The following is a 22,652-nucleotide window of genomic DNA, read 5'->3' on the forward strand; positions in this document are numbered from 1 at the left end:
ATGGTTTTCCGCAACAAGAAACACCCTTGAGCAAAGATAAAATGCAACGGCTTATCAAGCTTGCTGCACCTTATCAATTAATTACGGGATAACTATATAAGCTAGGTAAGGACAATGTCCTAAGAAGATGTGTGAGAGAAGATGAGTTCGTCTCACGATATTGGATGAAGCTCATTCAAGGATAGCCAGAGGGTATTTTGCTGAAGAGATTACGGCTTGCAAGGTACTTCAAGCAAGACTATGGTGGCCTACGTTGTTCAGGGATGCCATAGAGTTTGTCAAAAGATGCGAGGAATGTTAGCGATTTGCTATCCCACAACAAAGGGACAAGATGCCACTCACCCTTGTTATTGTAAGACAACCTTTCGAGAAATGGGGGATTGATTTTGTTAGACCCATTAGTCCAGCGGCACATCCATCTCGCAAGCCCGATATGTAATCATGGCCACAAACTACTTATCGAATGGGCAGAAGCCAGAGTCTCGAAGCGAGTTGATTCACAAACAACAGCAAAATTCTTATATGAGCACATTATCTCGAGATTCGGCTACCCATTAGAATTAGTTAGTTATCGCGGTTCACATTTCATTAATGATGTGATTGATCATTTACTTGTTGGATTCTTGGTAGTCCATCAAAAACGATCACCTTATTATCCATAGGCTAATGGTTAAGTAGAGAGTACAAACAAAACTTTATGTACTATCTTGACGAAAACTTTGGAAGCAAGTCAAACGGACTGGGAGCATAAGCTAACAGCAGCCTTATGGGCATACCGAACATCATTTAAGGTAGTGACGGGATACACTCCCTTCCATCTAGCTTATGGTGTTAAAGCAGTAATGCCTATGGAATACCTAGTTCCAAGCTTAAGGATTGTAGTGCAAGAACGTCTGATGGAGAATGCATTAGTTGAAAGGCTAATTGATTTAGAAAAGCTTGATGATACCAAACATCACATGGACTCATGGTCGAGAAACTACACAAAAAACATTGGTTCGACAAAAACTTGAAACAAAAAGAACTGGAGATGAGGAACCTTGTCCTCATGTATGGTGTAGGAAGCACCAGGAAAAAGAAACTCAAATACAAAGGCCTAGGACCCTTCCGAGTGTCTTAGATCACACCTCATGGGTCAGTTAGAATTGAGACAATTGAAGGCGTACAGATGGAGGGTTACGTCAATGGGAGCAAACTCAAAATTTATTTTGGACCACTAACCCAAGAGATGCTCTTGCAAGAACATCTCTTAAAACAACAAAAGCAGCTCACAAACGAAAAAATCCAGTAAGCTCAAGAAGAGGCTAAGGCAAGGGTAGTTAAAGCCAAACAATTACTCCAAAAGAGAATGTTGCATATGAACAGGGCCTCACTAACTCTTATGGACGAAGAGGAATTGAACATTGAGCCAGCGCACGACTCAGGGTAGAACTCTCTACAGCTAAATGCCATATAGCGAGCATTGTATTAATAGATACAGGATCAAGTCATAACCTGATCTCATATGAGACATGGGTAGCCTTAGATAAACTGTACCTTGAACCCACCAATGCACAAGTACGCAGTGTGCACTTGACAACTAAGAAAGCTGATGGATTTTTAAGTGTTAACATTTCCATCAAAAATAATTCCTTGGTTGGAAAGGTGTTTGTCATGCCTACAGGTTCCAAGGAAGAGGAAATGATCTTAGGGGACGATCCTGGATTTGCGCTAGAAAATGTAATATCCAATGGGAGAAGAGGATAGCACTACTGAAACGAGGGCAACAATGTCATGTATGTACCCTTATGGAGCCTGATAAACGTAGGGAAGCAGGCCATGATTGAGGAAATAGCAACACCAAGCACAGTGACATAAACTCATGAAGCAAAAAAGGCAGCAATTCCACAATCCCTATGCAAAAACATCATAAGTCACAAGGTACACAACAATGGGTACCCAAGGTTCAACTCAGAAATCAGCCCCACAAGGAGGAAAAGGAGGTTAATAAGGAAACAACAAGAAGGGTTCAAAAGGCAGTCAAAGATCAGAAATGGCCTTCACAAGCAAGTTGGCGATACTCCAGAAAAATCAACACTCCACAAGGCATTCGTAAGCAATGGGTTAGAAAGGATTTGCTAATGGCACTACCAAGGCAATACAACAGTATGGGTGGCCAAACCCCACCCAGTGGTGGCGACCGTTGTAAACATCTCTGAATACAAAGGAAAGGGTAGTAAAAGCATGCGAAACCAACTCCCAACTAAAACCAATGCACAAACACTGGTGTGGAGGAAGAATCCAACTCAACAAGATGGGTGAAATATAGCCAAAACAATACCCGTAACCACCTTGATCGGAGCTGGACAAGGACCTTGAAGGGAGAAAAAAGGAAGTTCAACAAATGGACACCGATACAAGCCCCAATCCACAGGACTCAGTAGAAAAACTGTTCAATTAGGTGGAGGGAAGAATCAAACAATCCCACACGGAACTAACACGCCAGCAATAATACCTACCTAGAAGTGCTAAGGTGTCACCTTAGTTCCCATGGCAATAAAAGATAAAGGTATCCATTAGTCACAAAATGGATACAAGGTAAAACCGGGTATCATTCACTCCTTTGTATGCATGTTTGGATATCTAAGCATGAAGAAAAATAGAAGGTATCAATCTCACACACTCATGATCCAAAAAGTTCACGCCGTAAACTGGTACAAAAAGGTTCACACCATGAACCAATCTTAAAAGGTTCACGCTGTGAAGTAATCCAAACAGCTCATGCCGTGAACTGGTCCAAAGTGCTTCACACCGTGAAATGGTTACTTTTCCCATACCAATCGTCGCAGGATGACACGTGGCATTCTTCATTAAGGCAGCCGCCCAGTCTTACGGTTGTGCCATAAATTCCAAATCCTTTCCTTTTTTGTCATTTTGCAATAATCTTCCATCGTGTGCGCAAACGTAATCTCGTCTTCTTGCAATCTCGTCTTCTTGCAACACATCCCTCCTCGCTTCTTCAAATCCTAATCGACATTCACGCATTGAGGTGGGAGCTTGGGCCCTTCTTTGTTTTTCTTTTCTTTTTATCTTTCCAAACTTTGATCATAATCAATTAAATGTCTCGGGCACACAGTCATTGCATGTCAAACAAAGTTGTCTTGCATTTTTAACAAAGGATTTATTATTATTTGCTTTGTGATCAATCTAAACTCCGCTAGGCAGTCTCATCCAATCATGCATTAATCAAATCTATAAGAAAGACAAAACATAAATACTTCATGGGGCCAAACCTGCAGTTTCACAGAAATGGCCAAAAACCTGCATTAATCAAATCTATAAGAAAGACAAAACATAAATACTTCATGGGGCCAAACCTGCAGTTTCACAGAAATGGCCAAAAACCTGTACTCTCACGAAAATAACTCTCACGGAAATCTATCTCACGGATTTCCGTCTCACAGAAATCCATCTCACGAAAATAACTCTCACGGATTTTCGTCTCACACGGAAATCCATCTCACGGCTAACTCTCATGGATTTTTGTCTCACGGAAATCCATCTCACGGATTTCCTTCTCACGAAAATCCGTCTCATGCTATTACATACCTCATGCTATTACATACCTCATGACACAAGTCCTGAAACATGTGGCTCAAAGGACCCTTCCAAAACCAGAACTAGCAAAGCAAATGCAATTGGCGCTCCTTCTAGAGTAACCCGCACTGATTGTTGCAGAGATGCAAGAAGGGCAAGTTGTCCTCCCTCATAGAAACAAAAGCTATAATGAAGGAGATTAAGAAAGGCATAAAAAAGAAGACGGAAAGAAAGATAGATGAGAGGCGTCATTCCAGATGTGGCTGAGGAAACACAATGGATTGAGGCTGAGCTCAAACAAGAGATCAAATCATACCAGGAAGTACTTGAACAGCAAGAAGCCACTATTAGTGAGAGGCCACACAAGAAGAAACATAGCAGATGACTCCTCCTCAAAGCCTAGCTCAGCTAATATTCAAAAATCTATCTCCGCTCAAGAATTCTACTATGACAGACACACCTGCGGGTGGGAATGGAGCTAGAGACTGGAGCAAAAGCAGTGTCGGGGCTGAAGAACCCCGAGAGCATAAAGCAGCAACATCGTTCCCGGTGCAAGATCCAGCAGTGCCACTACATACATGTAAAGGACCAAGAGATGAAGATACACCGAGTCTCAGCAAAAGAAGATACACCCAGTCTGAGCAAAAGAAGGCATCTAGAGGACGAAGAAGAATACCAGAGCTGTCATTCCTACAGAATATAGACTATGAACAATTCTTGCAAGAAACTATGGAAGGCTTGGATGAGCTACTGAATCTGCTACATGATGCTGGACTGGAAGGGGTAGTGGACACAAGTGCATCACTTTGGGAGCAGGAGCAATGAGTATGGCAGTGCCACCTCCTCACAACACATATGCTTCATGATCATAATGCCATATTCTAGAAGCAAGCTCAAGAGTCCAGCACACAAGTATAGACCTTGAAAGAACACCTGACAACGGTAGAGGCCACACATCGAGATGTGATCATGAAGAGTTTAAAAGCCACCGAGGAGCAAGAGGCCAGGTACCAAGTGCTGGAAAACAATAATTTGGTTCTCAGCCAAACTATTATCCAAAGAATTAAAGAGAATACGGATCTTAAGGTGCAGCTGGAGCATGCTAAAGAGCAACTTCAAAAGGAAGTTACCCATAACCATGAGCTAACAGCCATTCATGCCCAGCAAGTACATGAGCTCCAACATACGTCCTTGGCCAAATAAGAGGAGCTACAAAGCCAGATCCAGACGCTATCCTTAAGTCTTAAGGAAGCAGAAAGCAGAGCTACCCACTTGCAACAAGAAAGGGAATAGACAAACAAGGCACATGCAGAGAAGGTGAGAGCTCTTAATGATACCATTAGCACCAATCAAGTTGAGATGCAGAGAATAATGATTGCACACCAAGAGGCAATGGTGCAAGTCACTCAACAGTCACAAGAGTATCAAAGACTGGCTGCCGAAAGACTTCAAAGAATCACAGAACCTCAGGAAAGGGAGGCTACCGCCGCCAGATGTACGTAAGAGGAAGGAACAAGGTGCTTCGAGGACTTAAATGTTGCACGGATGGTCAGAGAAACAACCATTTCAAACCTCCTCAGCATCAATGACTCCCGTCTACAAGAATTGGAATGACAACTAGCCATACATGACCGAAGTCAAAGACAAGAGCCTATAGATGAAATGCGCCTACTCCTTGAGCGAGCCTCGAAGATAGGTCAGTTTTTGCCGGTAACTCCTTGGTCCCCTCCTCAAACTCTTACTCCAATTTTGTCTACACTAACCCTCTCATTGTTTCAATATGATATAAATCTGTCTGAGGACCTAAGCCTAGGTGAACTAACCCTCATTAAGCAAAATACTGAGCGTGATGCTGATCCCACTATCATTATGGAAATTTTACGAGGGGATGTAGTATTAACTAATCCACATGATATTTACTTTTATCCATTGTACCCTATTGTGTTAAACCTTCATAGTTGGTGTCGGATACTCCAAAAATCTGAAATCTTGGACAACAGTGTCAAAAAATTAGACCTGTTTTTTCTAGATGATATTCTCGAAACACCGACCAACTACGAGGTGGTAGCACAAAGTTATCAATGGATTATAAGCCATGGGTGGCTAGAAGTCTACAATACTCACCAGCACTTAAACTTATGTGAGTCTTCTTTATATCACCCTTTTAGTATTCTAAAACTATACCATAATATCTACAATTATTTAGAATCCATGTTAACCAATGTCCTTTACACTTTTGATAACACCCATATTGAATATCCTAACATAAGTCGTGAGAGGATATCACTGAGCTTCAAGATTTTATGAAATCCCACAAACCTAGCCACCCACCCCCCAATTCAAGCCACGGTTAGAAAGAGACACCAACTTCATCATCCATCCCTACTTACCCAGTATATTTTAATGTAGCTCTAGTAAACTACTTAATCCATATCCTAATGCACCACCTACTAACAAGTCTCAAGCCGACTGCATTTTTTCTACTCTCACTTCTCAACATATAGAATTTCCCACTAGCCCTCTCACCCCCAAGGAGGTATCGGCACCTGACCCGTCTCCCCCACGGTAAACTCAGGAGGTATGACATACTCTTCCCCAAGACAATATTGAAGCTTTTATTGATGATACTATTTTGGAGTCATTGTCTGGTGCAGAGTATGAAGGCTTCATACGAGCTGGCAATCCACTACTAAAGCCAAAGCAATGTTCAAGATGTTAATGCAAATAACACCATTTGAGCAAACTCAAAGGATTCTACCAAAGGCCTACTCCAATCTCACCCCAATAAAGCAACATTATGTACCATACCCTCTCCGAGCACCTTGCCTAGATTTAGAAGGACTGCTACCTATGGCTGGAGAGGGCACCTTGTGGTCTAACGTGGCATGACAGACCAAATTAGCCAATCCACAATTGGCTGACCTACTGGAAATTAAATTGGTAACATTTATGATCAGTTATTGCTTTCGCAGGCAGGTGGAGAAAAGCTCACCCCCAGTCCACACAAGAGAGGGCTATGCAACAATTATCATAGATGACGCACACCCCAAGTTGGAAGATTTTGGAATATAGCTAGACTCGAGAAAGGAATTCCTAACAATTCCAGAATACAGCCATGTATATATGTGTGCACTACCAACTCAACGAGTTGATCCCTTGTACTTGCCACTAAAGAGGAGATGGACACCTTTCGAATTTCAAGAGGCCAAGCAACGAGATTCGCATGTGTGTTATAACTTCCCAATCTTCATGCTAGCTACATTTAGAGACATAAGGGAACAAAGAAAACAGATGCTAACTTGGATACAGGCATGGCGCCGTATCTCGGACCTCGCAATAGTGGCCAATGTTAGATTCTTAAAATTGATTGTGGTCCTGATCGATCAACCCAAGGAACCATATGATGGGTATGAAGGTGAGCAACTGCAATTTGACATGAATCAAGGTCCATATGACAGGTTGTATTATCATTGCCTAAGGTGTCTTCCCATCTACATGCATGTCACATTTGAGGACATGGTGGACACAGGGTTCTGTAGATCACACTCAGCATTCAGAAGGAAACCCTCAAAAAGCTTCAATCACATCGAAACTTTTACCATCATGAGTTCAATGACTAGGTCTTTCGACCTCGGTAACAGGTTCTGAGGACATAACCTACATTAGGTAGGGGGGATGTTAATCCCATTTTGGATTAACAAGTATACTCCTCCAATTAAGGACATTAATAAGTGTCATGTAAAGGTACTACAAAGGTTGTACATTATGAGATATTGGCCACCCAAGCCCTTAGTTAAGTAAGTTTTGGGCGCCCAAGTGTGAATAAGGGCCAAATGTATATAAGGCATTTTCTCATAATGAATAGACATAATCCCCCTTGTGCTATATTGTGAGCTCTTCTTTGTGTCTTGAGAGAGATTGAGAGAGAGCATTCTAGCACTTGTGTCTCTTCTATGCTTGTATGTTTCATGCTTGTGTGGGAGAGTGAGAGAGAGTGATTGCCTTATGATGCGATGATGCGAGTGACTCTACGATGACAGCGTGGAGGTGGAGCTTAACAAGTGAGCTTGGAGGCCTCAAGGGACTCAAGTCCAAAGCATTGGTAAGTGCCCTATGACAATTGTGTTCTACTGCTCTTCCTTTAGGTGAATGCATTGAGTTCCCTCTTGGAGGTAGGAACATCATCCTCCCTACCTTAGTAGATACAATGCTTCAAACTTGAATCCCTTGATTATAAGAAGCATCCTCCCCGTAACTTGAACACTTATGTTGGAGGCCTCAAGGGACTCAAGTTCGAAGCATTGGTAAGTTCTCAAGTTGATTATAAGAATCAAGTAAAGTAAAGTGAGCCCAAAATTCTCGAGGAGGTGATTAAGTTTACCCAAATCTTTGACGACACAGTCGAAAAAGGCAAACGTGCCGTTGATGCAAAAAAGGCATCTATGATGGCACGCGGTTTTATGTTTCATGCTCCCATGAAATGACAAGGACCTTGCAAAAGAGAAATCAAGCTAAGAAAACTAAGGGATCGATGTGTTTCTTAAGGTCGGAGGACTATGAGAAAGCAAAGCAAGAGAATCTAAGTTTCTATTGCATAGGCAAGGGACATAAAAATCCCACCACCTTAAGCTTGGTTTCCTGGACATGGCTGAGGGTTCACAAACCAAAGAAAAGGGAAAGGACAAGCAAGCTTATTTGTGTGTCATATTAGTAAGTTGTTTGTAAATCGTTTGATGTTATGTATAGCTGGTCCAAAGTGATGGGAAGACATTGACTCTAAGGAATTCAAGTTATGGTACTTACCAAATTTTTTACATACTACATCTTTTGGTGTTCTTGGATGATTTTGTTCTTGTTTTCTTTGATGATATCTCAAAGAATGAAGCTGACCATGAAGCTCACGTCCGTAAAGTTCTCGAGATTCTAAGGAAGCACCAACTCTTTGCAAAAAAGAGCAAATGCACTTTCTCTGTCGACCAGGTGTTGAATACTTGGGCTTTTTGGTATCCAAAGATGGAATTTCTTCAGATTCCGCAAAAGTGCAAGCAGTCATAGATTGGCCTGAACCAAAGACAGTGAAAGAAGTCAAGGGATTCTTGGGATTAACTAGTTGGTATAGAATTTTTATACCTAAGTATGCTCTCATAGCTTCCCCCCTGACTAATATTCTCAAGAAGAATACCCCGTTTCAATGGTCTGCCAGGTGTCAGAGCGCTTTTGATAAGCTGAAGACCGCCTTGGTAACCAATCTCGTTCCCGAAGTTGCAAAATTTCTCTCTACCCTTTGAGGTAGTAATAACTGATTCCAGTGGTTTTTCCCTGCGAGGTGTGCTCATGCACGAAGGTCATGCAGTGGCCTATGAATCCTAAAAACTCAGAACGCATGAGAGAAATTATGCTGTCCACGACCTCAAGCTACTTTCAGTAGTTTATGCCCTAAAGTTGTGGAGACAGTACCTAATGGGTCCATGAGGTTTTTTGCTTTTTATTATTTATTGTCCTTTGATGCTTTTACTAAAGCAATGAAGTGTTAAGATTAACGTTGTTTGTGACCATCAAAAGATTTTCGTTTTGCATGGTCATCACCATAAAAGTTGTGCTTTTTGTTGTATTCCTACATGGATTCTCATTTATTTGAAATGAAAATTTACCTTTTGATGTTATGTTTGGATCACCTCACCCCACAAAGAATTTCAGCATGTGGTTATATGTATTTAGAAAACTTTCACTCTTGTAGTTTAAGTGGGTTTCTTTCTTTATTCAACTTTCATCGCATGTTCCTTTGCGATTCTATCTGTTAGTTTTTCAGAGGACAGATCAACTTTAAGGGAAGGGGAAAGTCCCCAATATTACTGTTTCTAGAAGCTTATGATAGCTTTTGCTATAGGATGATCAATCCAAGTTAAACCTTTGTGGTGGAAATGGATATGATTAATGATGGCATAGGAACTATTATTTGTAAGATGGTAAACCTATTCTGTAAGAAGTTGGACAAGGTCCAAGAAAAGTACTTAGTATGAAAGAGAATCATATGCTATAGTGCATACGTTAAGGTAACGATGTCATTGGTGTGGTACCCCATTTGGTTTTGTGAGTATCAAATGGCTATCTAGATAAAGGAAGTTGAAAGGTCGAAAGGCTCATCGAACAGAGTTGTCAAGACTTTGACCTTCAACCTAAAGAAAAGAGTGCTTGCTTGTAATCACTTAAGGGGTAGTGTGTTGATGATCCTCATCATCATGATGCCCATGTGTAGTGTGCCATAGTGATGAGATGGTACTCATCCTAAAGTATAGTGGCCCCATTGTCAAGACAGGCACAACCACTAGCAGTAAGTCTCATTAAGAGGCTAGTGTCTGATAAGTTACATGATTCCCTAGATGGTAGATATGATGTTGGGATCCCTATTCACCATTCCAATCAGAACTGTTAAGCTTACGACTACCATAAAAAGAATGTCCGAGATGACATTGTCCCACTTTAATTAGTGAGATATAAAAGGAGTTATTAGCTAGACCAAAGGACGTCTGCATTTAAGAGGGTCTAGTTGCAATAGCGGATTGCCAAAAGTATCTTGTTGTTACTAGGTGGTATGGAACACTTAGTAGATAATGAGGATGAGGTAATCAAAAAGTGATTGACTGGTACCTGGTTGAGAAGTTTCTCATCCAATAATATTTCAAGCTAATAAAGATTTGGCCAAAGGAAGTAAAGTATAAGGTCAAACAATGAGTAAGATGTAGAACTCGAGAGTTCTAAGGGATTATCCATAACGAATAGAGACCATGATTCGGTTTGGATAATCAGAAATTGGTTGACTAAAAGGTGTTGGTTCATTCCAACAAAAAGACAGTGAATATGTTAGAGTTAGTTAGGCTATTCATTAAGTATATCAGCCACATATATGTGGGCTGATTGCCAATATAGTAAGTGATAGTGATATAAAGTTTAATAGTTGTTTTGGCATACTGTGTTCAAAATATTGATATAAAGTTTAATAGTTGTTTTGGCATACCGTGTTCAAAATATTGGATACTATGCTAAACTTGAGTATGATTAATTATTCACAGAGTGATGGTATAATCAAGAGAGTCAATCAAATAAAAAAGGATATGCTACGAGCATAATTAAGAAGCAAACCAGTTGGATGTGTATTTTCCCATATTGATTTTCTAACAATTGTACCAGATATTCAGCACTAGGGTCCAGTGTAGAGTCCTCATGGCCGTTGGACTCAAGAAAGAAAAGATACAAATGGTTAAAGATTTTCTTCAAGATCTCCACGAGATGACGAAAATCGTGAAAGATAATATTAAGAGAGCATAGGACCGTGCTATACATTATACAGACAAAGATCGTAGATAAATCATCTTTGAGGAAGGTGATAAAGTGTTTTTGAAGGTTCTCACACACTTCGAATCTTTGAAAATGGGGAGAAGTCCAAAGCTATCTCCAAGGTATTGTGGTCCATTTACAATACCTAAAAAAGTAGGTAGTGTTGCTTATAAGTTAGCTTTACCAGAAAGCCCTAAAGTTCATCCAGTTTTTCATGTATGTCAGTAGACTGAAAAAGAAGTTGGGTGATGACGATAATCTCGTCCAGTAAAGAGATCCTAGTAGAACTTATTAAACCCCCATCCTTATCGTATGAACCATAAAAAGTCTTGGATTTCCAAGAGAAAAGAACTCAACACTCTGTACGGCAGGAGTGTTTAGTCAAGTGGAAGGATATACCAGAAGAAGATTCTACATAGGAAAAGAGGTTCCTGAATTTCATTTTTGAGGACGAAAACTCCTTTTAAGGGGGAAGCAATGTCATGACAACGGGATTTAGTGAGAATCTAGAGAGCTCGACTGTCCAAGCAAGGAACGAGTAAGGTTTAAGGCAACCAAAATGACCAGGTGTGGACCCAAGAGTGGCCGGGCACATGTGAAGAGCAACAAGTGTTGGGTCTAATCTTAGAGAGTCTAGTCTTTTTGGCTATGGTTGGGTGGAGAAGAAGGAGCTCTCAATAATCCTTGTGGTGATGAAGAATGTGTAGCTGAGAAGGTTGCCCTATCATAGATTATGAATCTAAATCCAATTAACATACCAAATCTATACAAATTCATTATTTAAAGTTGTAAATCTATGGGAGAGTAAACAATGACAATTTTGAATGAATCTTGGTATTAATTGTTATTCATTCTTGGATTCAAATTATCATTAAAGCTTTTTCTTGATTGATTATATATATATATATATAAAATGTATTCTCTAATAATTTTTTTTTGTAAGAGTATATTTTCTTGTACTGGATTCTCTAATTAAATGTTGCTTATACTGTGCTTATAAGAGTACCATTACTTTGGACGTTGGTGGGATATGGGAAGAAGGCTTATTTACGATATTTATAAGCGTTTTCAAGGAATGAGAGTATATTAGTTCAAGGGTTGTTTATGATTTAGATAATCGTGCTAAAAGTATTCGTATGTGATATTCCTAATTATATATAAAGTGGTAAAATTTATAGAGAGGATGGAGTGCTTACAAACTATTATTATAAACATAAATTTATGCATAAGTTTTCTTTTCTTAAATCAATAAGGAAGTTAAACACTTAAAGAAGCATTTTATAGGCAAAAGAACAAAGTTGCTTTTAATAATACGTAAATCAAAGTTTACTACGGAGAGATGGTGATTGTATGTCGAGCCAAGAGACATCAACAAGTTTTATAGGTTGTGGCAATATTGGGCCATTCCATGGTAGGGAGGCTGGTGAAAAGAATAAATGTTTTTAGAGATGAGGGAGAGGACAAGTATGATGGATCTATTTAGGGAGTTAGTAAAGTATAAGTGTTTTTAGAGATAAGTGAAAGGAGAAGCTTTGTGGATCTTATTAGGAAGCTAGTGAAAAGGTGGTGGCAATATTGGGCCATTCCATGGTAGGAAAGTATACATGTGTAGAGATGAGTGAGAGGACAAGTGTGGTGAATCTTATTAGGAAGTTAGTGAAAAGTATACATGTGGGAAAAGATGAGTGAAAGGACAAGTGTGGTGGGTCCTATTGTGGGCAGTAAGTATGAAAATGTAGGGAGTGTAAATAATATTAATAAAACTCTACCTTCTAACAATCTTATGAAAGAAACATCCATGCATTTACTATTTAAGGTTTTCTATTTTATTTTGTGTAATAATAGGAGTCCATATACAAATGTTTCTTCAATGGAAAAAAAAACCACATTGGTTTGATTACAATTAAAGAAATTTATTTTGCACTATTTGTTAGGTTGAACATGTTATAGAAGCCCTTCATTATATGTACTTATAAGAGATGGTAAAACCTTCATTACATGTACTTACAAGAGATGGTAAAACCTTCATTACATGTACTTACAAGAGATGGTAAAACCTCTTTATTTATAGATATAAACCTTGGATCCTTTAGCCTTGAGGGTTTTGTTAAAGTTCAAATATAATGTTTCTTTTTCTATGCAATGGAATGAAACCAATATTAGTAAAATAAAACCCAAAGATTCCAATAGGACCATGACTTATTCTCACAATGCTAATATTTTATCTTTTTGGCATCATGCATTATGTTTCCTAGATGCTAAATCACACCTCCATCTTGAGGCTATAAGATCTTTTTAAAATTATCATTAGCAATTTGTTTTCACACATATTATAGATTAGTAGGACAATGGATAGATCTTATCTTCCATAATATAAAAAAAACACTTCATTGTTTTTATATAATGGCAATGAATGCCACCTAGGTGCCGTTAGTATTAGTGATTACACCCAATAATAAAATCCCAAAATAGGTAGAGGATCTATCTGTCTAAGAGCCCCTTGAAAGGTCACCAACAAAAGGGATACTAGCTTAGTATTTTGTTTTATACTCGTTGATATGGTGAAAGTTGTAATCATGGTTGTCATATTTCTTTGCTACTATTCCCACTATGTACTCAATTGTCTGAATTCACAATTTCAATAACATGATACAACTCCCTTTTTGTAGTCATAGGAATGTCTTTATATATATATGTATATATGGATAGTAGTCATACTAAACTTCAAGTGAGTAACTTTCCTAGCCATGTCCTAATTTGGCTACCTAAAATCTAAAAGTAGGGGCACATTGAGTGAAGTTGCCCTTCACCATTCTTACTCACACAAGGTGTAAAGCCAAGCTTAGAAGAATCGCCTCGTGGGGTCAAATTTCTAGCCATTCATGAAGGGGAACATTTGAGTTCAACACCTTTTATGGTGATAATAGTGGGATAGCAATGGTAAAAAAATGTTGATGCAGTGGTGCCTTCTCATGATGAATTAGATACATATGAATGAGATGTCATGCTTGGTGCTTGGAGAAAGGACACATAAAGAGCATCTCGTTCTAAACTCCTTGACTTGTTTCAAAGTCCACTTCCTAAAATTGCAAGCCAATCTCTTGTCTAAGTTGGAATGATGTCATGAGTCACTATAATGGTAGACAATATGTAGATGCTTGCGAACTACATCTAAAGCCTAAAAAATTATTGGTTGCTTGTGAACTACACTATGCAAATGCTACACTATGTAGTTGCTTGTGAACTACACTATGCAAATGCTACACTATGTAGATGCTAATGAACTACACTATGATGGTATACACTATGTAGATGCTTGTGAACTACACTATGATGGTAGACTCTATGTAGATGCTTGTGAACTACACTATAATGGTAATGGTGGCCATCACACACACAAACTCTGATGGCACTCTAAGTTGATCTTATATAGTGGCTTCCCACAAGCTCCACTAACTGAGCCAATTTCATTTTATGTAACTAGGCCCACGAGACAGTTGGAACTTAGAAATTTAGACAAGCACGAGAGAAAAAAAATAATGCAGACGAAAATAAATGATGGAGGCTTAGTGCCAATTTGGGTCGGGCACAGTCTTCAAGCCGTTCACACGAGGGAGTCCAGGGCCGGCTCAGGCGGTGGTCTTATTGTCTCTCCCGGCTTCGCACGCCCTAATCTCTAAGGCCGCTGCTGTGCTTTTTTGAGCCCCAGCATGGGCAGCCCCATGTCTCATGACATGAGGCCCGTCTTTCTGCAATTGTCCATGCGTCCACACGGGCGTCGGCCGCCCAGGCTGAGGCTGAAGCTGCTCAAGGCAGTAGCAGGCAGTGCACATTCTTCTAGCGCCCAACCGCTCTTGCCATGATGAAGGCGAAGGCGCTCCGGCCTGTGCGCTCAGCTTCTCCGCCACTGCCGAACAGGTTCTTTTCACCTTCCCTGCAAATAACTTAACATGCCTCCTGAAGCAGTTTGGCAATTGATTTTTTTTTTCCCCTTTTGTTTTGGGGGGGGGGGGGGGGTTTTTCGGTCGATTATTAATAGGATGGGGGGTAGGAAGGCCCTAGCGGAAAAAAATCGAACAATAAACAGGGTCCTTACAAAGAGTGAGCTTCTGAAGGACGATGGAGGGCTTGAAAACATTGAGAAAACGAAGACGAGAAGAGGAGCTGTGGCAAAGAGTAAAGGGAGGTAAAAATCAAATGTTTGCTATCAAAGTAGAAAGGCGTAGGCGGCGGTCTATTTGAAGGCCATGGAGATCAAACCAAGTGACGACCTGTGATTACCAAGACCTGCTCTGCCCCTTCCAAGTTATTGGCATGGAGGACTCGAGGGCCAACCATGGGAGACAGTCCATATCTAGTAAGTATATGGTGTAAGTAGGTGATAGTCTGAAAGAGCACATCTATGACCACCTTTGGCTTTCTAAACATCTAGGTAGCCTAAGAATAGACATTGTAATGTTTATAGCTCTTGTCGGTTATGGCCAACCTTTGCCCCCTTTTCTCTGTCTGGTAGGAAGGCGTGGTTAGCAGTGCTATGTTGTAAGTGGTGGCAAATCCGTTGGGAGTGGAATTGAGCCTTATTGGTGATGTTTGCCAAGCAACTTGTAATTCTAATGTAATTTCACTGCTTCTAACACCTTTGGCTTTCTAAACATCTAGGTAGCCTAAGAATAGACATTGTCTAATGTTTATAGCTCTAACAAGTTGTCAAGTTTATAGATCAGTAAGTTATGTAAGCAGCTGGAAGTTTATAATGTATATATATATATATATTTTGAAATGGAGAGTAAGAGATGTTTTCACATTATTAAACAGTGCTTTCTTCCATTTACAAAGTGGTTAACTATGTTTTCTTGGTTGTTGTGAAACACAGCTACGGTTTTGATTCTGGTGTTTGCTCTTGGTCATGCTCGGATGTTTTTTGTTTTGTGGCACTTTTTTGTGATGTTATATACAAGCTAGAAGTTGGTTTAAAAGATGCATTGCTTTTTAATGAATGTTCTTCTTTGAAGCTTTGCATCCTATGTATTTGATATAAGAAGTTGTCGTGATATGCAGGTACTCTGTGCACAAAATTGTTGGACTAGACCAGTCCCAGGAAAATCTGCAAGAGTAGATCTAGATAGAAGATCTCGGCTGCATGTTTTTTGTCAGGTTCGCCTTGGACCTTCACTCTTTTCAAAGGGACAAAATTTTGTCTTTTACAAAATTGAAAGAAAGTGTCTGAATGAAGAAAAAGATTGTACTCTTGAAGATTATAAACATCGAGATCTCCCCCCTAGATGGACTTTTTTTCTTGCCTAGATCCACCTGAAGTCGTGATATTGGATGCCCGTGTAGAGGCGATTTTTTACATACTTGCATTGAGGCAGGTAGAACTTGTGGTCATGGCCACAATACCAACGGGTGGCCAGTGGGGATTGACTTTGGGACCTGCCCTATCCAAGCTCTAAACCTTTCCAGGTGGACTTAACCTAGGCCTTTATGCTGTCATGGATACATAATGCACTATACTGAGTAGGAGCTTACTAGGAGGTTATGCTTTTCTTTAGCAAGATGTGCCATGATTTTAGTAGCCCCAGTACGGTAGATGAAAACTTTGGTAGTAGTCTGATCTTTTTTTTTTTTTTCTGAGAAAAGATCCTTTCATTAGTTATATAAAAACGCCCGTAGGGCTACAAAAGATCTCTCCTGCTCATAAGAGAAATAGAGCAGTGAATACAGCAAGGCAGCCCGGGAGACTCTCCCTAGGTGCTGCAAAATACAAGCATCAGTACAAAGGACTGAGGGGCTAAATCATACAATAGATGGTGAGGCTGCTGAGGAGCTCCCATCGTAAATCCCTCTCCTGTGTCCAACTGGCGGACGAGAAATCCGGTGCCGGAACCAGGCGAGGCTGGCCCCTAATGAATCTGATGGCCTGACTGTCCTGCTCCATCTCATAGCCCATAGCAGGCCCTGACGAAGTCGACCAAGCAGCGGCACCCCACGTAAACATACCCTCTGGAGAGAGGGGGGCCAGAATACGCAGCATCCGCAGCCAAATCTGCTGCGCCTGAGGGCAATCCCAAAGGCAATGTCTCTGTGTCTCCATAGGGTGGCCGCATCGGACGCAGGCCGCTGGAAGACCGCTGTACACAAGCCAGGTGCCAACTGCTGAGCCCCTCTGGGCGACCAGCCACTAGAAAGTCGAGATCTTGCGGCCTGTCGACTAGCCCAGAGCCGAGCCCAAAAATCCTCCAAGAACTCCTGTGAGAGTCCCTGTAGCCGCCAATGCCCCGTTGCAGCTAGAGAGACCATCCTCCTCGCCGTCAAAATATGCCGCCCCAGCCGAACAGTATACTGGAAAAAGGTGATCTCTGTGGCCTCAAGGGATGCATAAGGATCATGCCACTCGTACTCCCCAGGGCCCCACTGTAGCCGGGCCAAGGGGCGCGCTGCATATGCCCATATGCGCCAATCCGGGAGCACATCTGCAGGGTCGGGGTCAATATGCCACTTCCGAGAAGCGGCGGCCACTACCCGTATCCTTTGAAAGGTGCACTCTGCAACCAAAGGCGACTCCACCTCCACTCTCTGAAGTCTACCCTCATCCTGCCTCTCATAGTAGAGGCATTTGCCATCCTTAGTGCAAGCTCTGACAGCAATCAGGATCTCCAACTGTGTAAAGGCTCCCATCCACCGTGGGCCCACTAGCTCGAAAGGCGTGAACCACTGTCATGGCCCTGTGAAAATGGAACAGCACAAGTGTGGGCATGGTGGTTGCAGAGTCAGAATATTGAATGATTCACATGGGGGGTGCCCGGACAGAGTTAAAGATGTGTGGACATCCCTAGGTGTGAAGGGGGGAACTAGAACATTAAACTTTTAATGTTTATTAAAGTTGCCCCTGGGCCTTAGTGGCCCTAGGGAACTTTTAAAGTTTGGGGGCCCTAGGATTTTTATGGGGAGGAGGCCACTCCACTTTTGGAGTGAGTGCTTCTCTCTCCTCCCCCTCTCTCTAGCTTTTGGGAAAAGGAGTCGTGGAGGCTTGTTGATGCGCTTGTGTACATGCGTGGAAAAGCTGAAGGGGAGCAAGTCGACTGCAGATTTTGGTGTGCTGCTGCTGCTGTTTTTCTGAGTGCAAATCAGCCGTACAGCACTGTACGGCCAGATCTGCTGCAAGTACTCTCTCTCTCTCTCTCTTAGGAACTGCTGCGGGTCTATCTCCCTGCTGGACAGGCTGCGCACAGGCTCTATACAGGCTGTGCAGACAAGTACACAGCAAGTACAACACTGTACGACTGCCGTACAGTGTACGGACAGTCCAAGTACAGCACTGTACTGCTGCAGGCGGCGTTGGACAAGTGCTGGACAGATCTGGCTGCGCAGAATTCAGGGGAGCACAGGTGCAGACAGCAGGCGGCGCTTGCAAGTACAACTCTTGGCACGTATCCCGAGGTAGTACAGACGGGTACGGGGCTGTTTTTCAGATCTGTACATTCAAAGACAGCATAGAAGTGAACACAAGGAGGAGGGTTAAGACAAGTACGTGCATGCGTGTGAAGCAGGGTTGTGGAAACAAGTGCCTGCAAGTACAGATTGGTACCGTTGCTTCCCCCAATGCTGATTCACGAGTTGAATTTGGTAAGCTCCGCTTCTGTTCATCTATCTCTCTTTCTACTGCGTGATGTCTGTTGCAGATATGAGTTATCTGGCCCCTTGTGAGAGGAGGGGTATGACAGATTGACAAGGGTTGAGACAGAGTTTGGACAGCACATGTATGTATGAGCTGAGATGTTGTATCATGCACTTGAGTTATGCCAGATGCATGCTCATGGCTGCCCTGCTTAGTGGTCTTGGCTGATCAGAGGGAGGCACAGTGTGTTATTGTGAAACACAGATCTTTGTGCATAGATCCTCTGTGCTAAGAGGTATTGTGGGCCGTCAGATTGGACATACAGGTGTAATCTCTTGGCTGATTTTTGTTGTACTCAGCCATTCATATTTTTTGGAATTGAATAAAGACATACCGCAAGGGGCGCCAAGCTTTGGGGCCAACAGGTGTCGCCTTGTTTTCAGATTTGGGCACTCTAGCTCCAATCTGTTTTGTTTTCATATCTAGACTACAAGTGGACGGGTGACTGCTAGTCTACCGCACTCTGGTTTCTATCAGAGGCCGGTTTCAAGGTTCCGTTGCCGGGACCAATCATCAACTTTCTGAAGGGGGTGAGCTCGTGGTTGCTTTGAAGAAAGCCATCGCTGAAAAATTCAGCAAATATGTCTGATACAGAGGATGAGTACTTCTATCATGAAGAAGAAGAGCAAGAGACTTCTCCTGAGAGAGATGTATCTGAGGATATTTTTGCAGGAGAACAGGCTGCAGATGTTGAGCCTTATGAGGATGTAACACAGCCAGAAGATGTGCATGGTAAAGAGGATGATGATGCTCGGTTCAAAGATCGCTTGGCTAGTGTTATGGATACTTTTATGCAGCTCACACAGAGTGAGAGATTTGCTTAATTTATGAGATCTCGCACAGAGCCCCGCACAGAGCCGGAGAAAAAGAAGAAGGTTCGTTCAAAGAATCTTCCTCAGGGTCATAGTGGTGCCATCCCACAGGAACCATCTTTTGGCTAGTTTCCGAATATGCAGCATGCTTATGGTGCAAACTCTCAGAGTTCCTTCTATGGACAGCCACCTATTCCTCAGCAGAATATGCATCCAGGTTATTTTGGTGGTGGTTCGGTGTTCCAATCCATGACTGGGGGTTACCCTCAGGGAGGCATGGGTATGTACGGGCCTTTTGGAGCCAATTTTCAGCCTGGCATGCAAGGGAATATGTATGGTGGTATGCAGTCCGGTATGCAAGGAAATATGTTTGGAGGCATGCAACCTGGGATGCAAGGCAATATGTTTGGTGGTATGCAGCCAGGTATGCATACTGGAATGTTTGGAAACATGGCTGGAATGTATGGTATGCCTGGTGTGGGAATGGGAAATGTTGACCCCATGATGGGTATGAATGTAGGGGGCAGCAATCTTACGAAACCACTTCCATATGATAATCTAACGCCTATGGGAAAGGCGAAGGATTACAAGGAAGGGGGAGCTGCAGTGAAGTTTGATACATTCAGTGGGGCCAAGGATAAATTGAAAGCACTCACCTTTTTACAGCAGTTTGATGCTGCTTTTTTTTGGTGGGAATTACACAGAGTCCTCTAAGGTGAGGAAAGCTGCCACTTTTCTCAAGGGCAATGCTTTGTAGTGGTGGTCTACTCTTCTTTTGCAGGGCATAGCACCCACCACATGGGTCCAATTTAAACAGGTTTTCTCTTCCGTATGGCTCACATCTACATTCGAGGTGGATGTTATGACCGCATGGCACAAATTGGATGCTTCAAAGTGTGATAGTTTGGAGGATTATAACAAGAAGTTTTGGGAAGCTTTACTCCCAGTGACTTCTTACCGTGCCGTGCCATTATCTGAGCAGGTAGAGAAGTATTGTTGTGGGCTGCCCAAAGAGGTACGAGATTATTGTATAAAGACAAGAGTAACGAACATGTCACAGATGATTGAAAATGCTATGACAGCTAATGCGTTACTCACTGGTGGTTCATCTGGGTTTAAAGGCAGTAAGAAATTGAGCAAGAAAGCTAAAAAATTTGGGCATGCTTCTCGTGATGCTAAAGAGTCTTGTTGGGTTTTATGCTGTGTATGCACCCAGAGGAGTGCTAGTGATCATCCGTAGATTACTGGGGGCACTTTTTACTTCAGTTAGTGGAGGTTTTTTCCCCCAGTTTAGCTTAGTTTTACTTATATTCAGTTTATAGGTGTTTTGGTCCACCCGGCACATTTTATGGCCGGACATGTGAACACCTCTCTTTAGGTCACTATTATGTGGCTATTGTACTTTACTTTTATCAAGCTGAATACACTGAAATCGTGTTCTCTCTACTGTTGCTCTCCACGCCTGCTTGCAGCATCTCCAAACCCTAACCCTAACACCCCTTGTGCCTTCATTTGGTATCAGAGCATTGAAGGCTTGCCATTGCCCTGCTTGTACACAGTCGCTTTCACTTGATACATCTGCCCGTACATAGTGCGCCGCCTGCAGTAATCGTACAGCTGCCGACCGTACACTGTTCGCCTGCAGTTGCCGTACTTGCTTGCCGCCGTCAGCTGGAGTACTGAAGCCATCCGTACAGCCCGTACAGTCAGCGCCGACTGCACCTGTCAGCGCCCGTACCTGCTACGTACGTCTGTACCTGCTCCGTACAGTCAGCGCCGACTGTATCTGTCAGCGCACGTGTACCAGCTTCGAACTGCAGTGGTCGACTGTATTAAGTCGACTGATTCTGTACCCGTGGTACCTGCCTGCAGTGTACCTGCAGTGAACCCGACTGTACCTGCATGCAGTGTACCTTCTGTTGGGGTAAAGGCACTATGCCCACCCTTATAGTGTGTACAAGCCCATAAGTTATAGTACATAGTACACTTAGTACTTTTAATGTACTAAGTGCACTATGTGTACTAGTGCAATATACATGTGTGATAGGGGAGTCACACTCATTCCCATGAGTTGACTTATCCCCACAACTCTCTCTCTCTCTCTCTCTCTCTCTCTCTCTCTCTCTCTCCTTGTTTTCTCTGTGTATGTCTCCCACATGAACTCTAACCCTAATTAAATCTCCCATTCAACTGGTATCAAAGCTACGGGCAGAATTGCAGAGCTACGGGCTGGAAATCAACTGTAGAAGAGCTACGGGCAGAATTGCAGCGATGGAAGTTGCCTGTGCGCAGAGCTGCTGAACCAATCGTAGGCAGTGTAAGCAGCAAGGCGCTGGTGGCCACAAAGAGTAACAAAGAAGTGAGGCTGGAATTCACCACTCGTGCGCTTGCAGCTTTCAAGCGTTGGTCGGCTGGCTACTAGGCGAGCGGCGCTCAGCAGCGAGTAAAAACAAGCGAACACGCAAGGCGTTGGTCGCTAATCGTGTAGCGCCACTAGGCGAAGGCAGCAAGGCGTTGGTCGACCGCTGGCCACTAGGCGAAGGCAGCAAGGCGATCTCGAGCGACTGGTGGCGTTGGGCGTTCAACTGGCTACTAGGCGGATAGGTGAAGGCAGCAGTAGACGTAATCACTATCGCTGGACGTAGGTAGCAGAGGTCGCACTGTACTTGGTACTTTGCTGCCCAGCAGCTGGGCGTAGGCAGCCAGCAGCGTGGGCTGCTCAGCTGTTGCCCAGTAGCAGCCACGTTGCCCAACCAGGCAGCGCAGAGGACTGCCCAGCCATCTGTACAACTGCAGCAGCAACAGCATCATCGTGCAGCACCAAATTCATCAACCCTTTTTTTTCTGCAACAAAAAAAATCAGAAATTACAAGGTATTTTGCTTCAATTTTTCTTGGGATTTGCAATTGAGCAGGTACAATCATCAAATTTTTTTTTTTCCGAAAAAAAGATCCTTCTATTAGTTAATGAGAAAACGCCATAAGGCTACAAAGCTCACCTCGCAAGGAGGGATAAAAACACAGTGAACTCCTGAGCTCCACCCCCGTGGCTGGCCGCTCTCTGGGGGGGGGGGGGGGGGGGGGGGGGGGGGGGGGGGGGCTACCTAATAGTACATGTGGGAGGTGAGAAAAGCCAAACTGGAGGCCTGTAGTGCCAAGTGACATCCTCGCCCCTCGCGGTGAGGAAAGGGCCAGGCTGCCAAGTGCGGAGGAAAGCCTTGCGGCGCCCTCTCATGCGGTCCGAGTCGCCCT

At 42.7% G+C, this 22,652-nt stretch overlaps 1 long non-coding RNA gene across 6 annotated transcripts in view; it reads left to right on the forward strand.

Annotated features, from left to right (window-relative positions):
- The first annotated feature begins 14,561 nt into the window (after positions 1–14,561).
- The window catches only part of LOC147622820 (uncharacterized), a 52,393-nt gene continuing 44,302 nt past the window's right edge, over positions 14,562–22,652 (forward strand). The window contains exons 1-4 of one of the 6 annotated variants that reach the window (XR_015269524.1): positions 14,562–14,829; positions 14,951–15,268; positions 15,425–15,526; positions 15,970–16,065. This is a non-coding gene — a long non-coding RNA (uncharacterized LOC147622820). Of the gene's footprint in view, positions 14,830–14,950; positions 15,527–15,969; positions 16,207–22,652 lie in introns of those variants that run through there. The other 5 variants (XR_015269525.1, XR_015269522.1, XR_015269521.1 and 2 more) reach the window with 5 other exon arrangements.

The sequence above is a fragment of the Cibotium barometz genome, chromosome 28 (assembly GCF_041138505.1).
Source record: "Cibotium barometz isolate CiBa-2024 chromosome 28, ASM4113850v1, whole genome shotgun sequence".
NCBI classification, from domain to species: domain Eukaryota; kingdom Viridiplantae; phylum Streptophyta; class Polypodiopsida; order Cyatheales; family Cibotiaceae; genus Cibotium; species Cibotium barometz.